The sequence below is a fragment of the Schistocerca americana genome, chromosome X (genome assembly GCF_021461395.2).
Source record: "Schistocerca americana isolate TAMUIC-IGC-003095 chromosome X, iqSchAmer2.1, whole genome shotgun sequence".
NCBI classification, from domain to species: Eukaryota; Metazoa; Arthropoda; class Insecta; order Orthoptera; family Acrididae; genus Schistocerca; species Schistocerca americana.
In genome coordinates, this window is record NC_060130.1 from 428,843,250 (window position 1) to 428,849,661 (window position 6,412).

A 6,412-nucleotide genomic window follows, 5' to 3' on the forward strand; every position below is an offset into this window, starting at 1 on the left:
TTCCATTAGGACATCCATTTTAACTTTAGCTAATTACACTTTATACGGTGTAGCCACAGGATTTTTATATTTCTTCGAAATGATTTCTAGTGCTTCCCTGCCAATTTTTGGCAATATTCCTCTTGCTGCCACATAGATTTTCCTGTGTAGGAAAAATGGTAGCTTCACCTTGATACCACGACTTGCAATGTTGAACTTGGAGAATTTATCATGTAGGTAACTGTTAAGTGTATCATACATTTCTTTCTTTAACATTACAGACTGTACCTTTTCTAACTGTTCTTGGCAGTCCACTTTATCGCAGATACCATGATGTTATCGAAAAAGAGTTCCGCAATTGACGTAAGCACCTTTAAATCATTCTTAGATCTATAACAGGCGTAAGGACATTTAAATCATTCTTGATAAGGGGCATACCATTTTCGGTGTAATTTATGTTGTCAATGTGAGCAGAAAGATTGTCCAGGTTCTCCAGTAATAACCACTAACCCAACCGTTCGTCAGTTGGTGACGCCCTCCTCCCTAATAGCTGAGGGATGTTTAGCATATTAGAGGAAGCCATGCTGACACTTTACACTACCACAGAAGACTTATCAGTAGCAGTAGAGAAAATAGAGAAGGGACAGTCCGTAACGTTAAAGAAAGAAATGTGTGGTACGTTTAACAGCTATCCACATGATATATTCTCCAAGTTTGTCACTGCAAGTGGTGTCAAGGCGAAACTACCATTTCTCCTATACACGAACAACAATGTGGCATTAAGAATAGCATTGGCGAAGAAAACGCCAAGAGAGCGCTGGAAACCACTTCGAAGAAAAGTGAAATTAGCCAAGGTTAAAATGGATGTTGTAATGCAAGAGCTGCTTGGAATATTGCAGCAGGTTCGCGTAGACGACAACTGCTTTTTGGGTTCGGACATAACGCAAGCTGTGCCGGAATTTAAAAAAAAAATGGAGATGTTTGACTATCTAATATCAAACCACAACTTCTGCATGGACAGAGACTGCTAGATAAACGGTAATGTGACTGTAAACAACGGCAAAATAGTAGGGATTTACGCTTTAAAGTGGATGAGCTCCAATTGTAAAGATACAAAACAAATTTATATGTCAAATCACAAGCCTTGGAGTGAACAAAGTTATCGGTTACCACCTTATCGATTTTATTGTGTCCTACCATGAACCTGTGAGAAACTTGTACATTCTCTTGGCTAAAGAACGTGGTATTACCAGGCTGAAGGCTACATTATACGAATGCGTGCTGAAAAAACGAACTCAGGATTTCTTCTGTGAAACTCTTAAAGCTTTTTAAATAAAATAAACTTTAGCACTCTACAGCTTTATTCTTCGTGTTTACATATTTATTCCTCAACATAGACACTCGTGATGAACACACTTCTCCCAACAAGGGACCGGACAGCCATACTCTCACCTCTACTTACACTGCTTCATCACCATCAAAGTGAAGTCCTAAAAGTTGTTCTTTAAGTTTCAGAAATAGATGAAAGTCGGATGAGGCCAATTCGGGATTGTATGGAGGGCGATTCATGAGAGTGAAACCATGGCGACGGATTGTTGCAGATGTGGCAGCGCTCGTGTGTGGTCTGGCAGTGTCGTGCTGAAGGAGAGGGTGCTCCATGTTTGGACGAACTCTTCGAATTCGTGCTTTCAGTTTTCTGGGAGTCTCTCACGCACGAACATGCTTATGTTACACACTGTCACGTCACACAATACAATTCAGAGCCCTCTAGCAGCAGAAAGTTGCAACTTGCGCCAGTAAAGTGGGAAAGTCGACCGAGTAAGATGCATGACATTAAATACCTCGACAGATATTGAGAACAGAGTAAAAAATTTGTAAGAATCACTTTTCAGCATGTTCTCGTTCTTTTCAGCATGCCTCCAGAACGGATCGTGCGTTTGACCCTGTGTAAGAGTGTGTTAGTGTATTAAACACTAACAAAGAGTATTTATCATGTGCTCCGCTGTACTCTGGTTCAGTACCTTCCATGTGGCGTCAGATAACGAATAACTTACAGGATAGTTGCTATGAGGTGTTTAACGGTGTTCTGCAGTTTGTTTACTGGGACAGTAAGAATACCCGAAAATTGACTGGTGTACAAGTAAGCTTTCTAGACAATTAAACAATCAAGAGAGAAAAACGTGTAAACTATCCCCTGTCTGCCTATAATTTTAACTTTTTACGTGTAAACTACGTGCAGATTCTTAGCACTAACGCCACCAAATACGATATAAGTATCATGCAGAAGTGCTGTATCAAGTCAATAGAAAACTATTTCTCTCTGTCCAGCTCACTGTTCTCCACAATATCATCTGATAGAGATATTGCCAAATTATTCCGTAAATGCTTGGAAAAAAGAAAATGTATTGCATAGACTTAAACCATTTCTTAGTAAAGAAATTTATGCTTAAATTGCAGTCAATGCATTATGCGCATAAAAAAGAAAACTGGAAATGCAAGAACACGATTTCAAAAACAGAAACCTGGAGTGTATGGCGAAGACAATTCCCGCAAAGAAGGAAAATAAACTGCTATTAAGAAAAAAAGAAGAAACCATTGCATATGTGCAGGTAAGACTTACAAATTAAACACAGTCTATGGAAAAATACAATTGAGAGTGTAAGATATCAGCATTTACTGCTAACAGCACTGGTAAGTGACCATATGTTGGAGTCCTTGCTGAAAATTATGGATTGGAGCATGTTTACTACATTAAAGAACACACAAAATATCTGTTCCTAAAGCTCCGTTCACACCTGGATCTACTTAAAAAGGATGGCTACATTGTATCTAAATGTGGTGGACTGGATGTTGTACACCTAGAACAGAAAAACCATTTTCAGGGTTTACAAACAGTGGAATACAAACGTTTAACTCCAATTCGTTTGTAAACTTCAGGTTCTATATGGAAATTCTGCAAGAATGTACTGCAGAAGACCTGATAGCGCTAACCCAGGAAGATGTGCAGTATTTTAACAACAGTGTTATAGGCATAAGAAGCAAAATTAAAATTCTGCATGCTCTCAGATAGAATATTTGGAACGAGGAACAGATCTAATTGTTAGAGCCATAAAAGAAAAAAATTAGATAGTCAGATATGTATTGGAATTTGAGAGCATACCTTCATTGTACTTGCAGAATTACTGGGTGGAAAAATAATTATCTGAGTCCAATGTAGAGTTAAATTATGAGGCAGATGTTAAGCCACACGCTATTAAAGCACAACCACACAAAAATATAGAAAGAATTGTTTTCTGTGTGTAAATGTATCTGCAGCAATTAATAAATATTTTTTTATTTGCTAACCTGACAAAAATCTTGACAAGTCTCCTATATGTTTTTTGGATGGGGACGGGGAGAGGGTGATCTTGAAATGTATTTGAAACTAGGCATCTGAAAGTATAGCAACTGTCATTTCGTTCCTACGTGATGGCAATAGTAGGGTTAAATTGATTGATGTAGCTGGTGTGGATGGATATACAGTTGAACGAGTTAATCCAACCGCTGGCTCCGTTCTCCAGTATTAGCTCCTGAGGAATGGCTCCATTTGTCGAAGGACACATGTGTAAGTACTTCACTTTTCTTTCTATCTGTTCACCAATATTATTTTTGTTACCCACAGTCTTGCAAGTATTAGTTACGTGAGATTTTGTTTGTTTTGTTTCTAGGCACACTCAGTTATGACAATAATAGATTTGAAAGTGTTGACACATCAGCTGCTGAGATAATACTGAACACGTCAACCCTCGCGATGACCACATTCTCCAATATTAACTCATGGGGGATGACACCAATCATCGTTGGAGAAATAAAGGAGTAGTAGTAGATAACTTCGGTAAAAATTGTATTACCCACACACTTGTATGGATTACTTATAATATAATATCGCAAGAAGCAGGTGGATGTTGATCCGCAGAATGAACTTAAAACAGTGCAAGACATAATGGTAAATAACGATGTGATGAGTGTCCCGTGGACTTATTTGGACGTCGATAATTTGGAGCGTAGTAAAAGAACTAGAACATTATTATAGACGTCTTGATATATATATTTTTTACATATGCAAATGATACTTATCACTATCGGTTTTTCTTTCCTTTCGGATGTGATGAATGAGTGCTGACGTGTACCACTTGACCCGACGCTGATGAGTACGTTGCCTCAACCAGATCCGTCGATGATGCATTCACCATGCCCGCAAACACCGCAGCCAGGTCCATCATCATCATGGCAAACACTTGCAATTCCTTCTCGTTTGATGTGGTCTGGGCTATGATCTCCACACCCTTGACCATCTAGAAACTGTCATGGACCTCATTTGCATCGCCCATCGCCTCGACATCGTCCTGGTATTAGTAGCAGAAACTCCCTTAATCACTCTGTTATGGGTCACCAGGTAAATCCTGCAGTTGTATTCAATACTCTGTAGTTGCTGGCTGTTTTGGAGACAGGATCTTACAAGCTCAAACTGGCAACTGTTGAGATCCTGCTACTTTCCTTAATGCCTGTCAAGCCATTTTGAGAAGGGATTGCCCTGGAGTCGTGAATGACCCGAAATATCCCGCTGTTAAGTGCAATGCAGTTCTATTCTGTGAACTCAACACTTCCCCCCCATACCCCGAAAGAAAGTAGTGATGCTGGTGGATAAAAGAGCATCGTTGAAATCCGGGGTGGAAATCGTGTGATACTGTCTGGGGTGGAAATCGTGTGATACTGCACGGCGAATGAATTGCAGAGTGGTTCAGAAATTTTAGTAAGAGCGTCGTACTAGGCCATATTTCGAAAGTGCTAGAAAGGCGGCCTGCTAAGGTGCCCATCTGTGTACTCCGCTTCGATGTCTACTCTCATGTTTTTGATGCACTTAACGGAGAGGGGCAAGTTTTATCCATCTTCCAAAAGAAATTGCCGCTAAAGAAATATTATGAATATCTAGAATACTGCTAAGGGGGTGAATTGTGTTTTAAATGGTCGCTTCTAGATTGCGATAGAAGTTACCCAAAATAGACAGCATATAAGAAAACCTATCAAGCATCTGATGTCTGCGGAAGTTATAATTTCAAAGGCATTTCATTCCCCGTTAAACTCCAGGACCAACAAAAATTCGAGAGGCAAAATCTGGATAACTCAATTCGTGTATGTGACCTGAATGAGAAGAAGATGGTAAAGAACACAATGAGCAGAAAGAAGTAAAGCGTGAAGTAGTTGGAACCCTTTGCATGTCAAAATTACCCAGTCTACGTCCCAAACACTTAGATTTATTTCTATTCTCTGAGGGCGAGAAGGATATGTCTTGGAGGCAGAACTGACATATCCCACCCATTTGCATGATGCGGGAGGCTAATTGCTGCCGTGTCCAGAGCCCCTAGTTCAGCGCAATGGTTCCATCTTCAAGCTGATGACAAGTCTGTGGAATAAGTAGAGATATATTCTACCTTCAACAATGTCTCACCTACGACGTCTCTTTCAAGCAGAGTTGATGATTGAAGAATTAATTGATGTAAACACCGAACAGAGAGTTCTCGTGATCTGTGACTTCGAAAATGATTTTTATAAATTAATGAATAATTCAGTTTTCGGGAAAACCACCGAAAATGTTAGAGAATACCACGAAATTCAAATCGTTTACCGTTGGTAGGGGTGTTATGGCCTCAAGAGATTACACCGCCAGGTCAAATTTTAAGCGGACTACTATCTTCAGTGAAGGACTAGTCAATGTGGAAATGGCTAAGATTTCAGTGGAGTTGCCGAAGCCTGTCTATATCGGTATGTGTGTTTTGGACCTCTGCAAACTCCACGTGTACCGATTCCAATATGAGTATGCAAAGCCAAACTTCGCCGATTCCAAATTATTTTATACGGATGCAGACAGTTTCGTCTACTGGGTGGAACGCAACGATCCATATGAAGTAATTATGTTAATCTCGAAGCACCGAATACACCTGAATATGCGGCCGATAATCCTTATAAATAACGCCAGGAAACAAGAATGTTGTAAGCCTGACGAAAGACAAGGCGAAGATCGAAAATGTATGCATACTGTATAGATACAGGTGACACCTAGAGGCTGGCTAAGCTTGTGCTTCGTGTGGCCCCAAAGGCCCACACAATAGAGGATTACGGGAAGTGCCTGCTCGAGGGCGTCACCCCGCGTATGGTTGGTGCACTAATTATCCTTTTATCACGAGACCATGAACTACATACAGTACTACGGCTGAAAGTCGGACGTCGCGTCATGATTACAAATGTTTCATCTCGTACTCACATTATTTACTTGAGAGTGATTGAATATGTATATTGTTATTCATTTGTAAAGAGTGGATTTGTGTGCTGATTGGTAGGATGAACCGTTTGTCATAGATGTGTGTGTGAGTACACATCCCTGATTGCACACTAT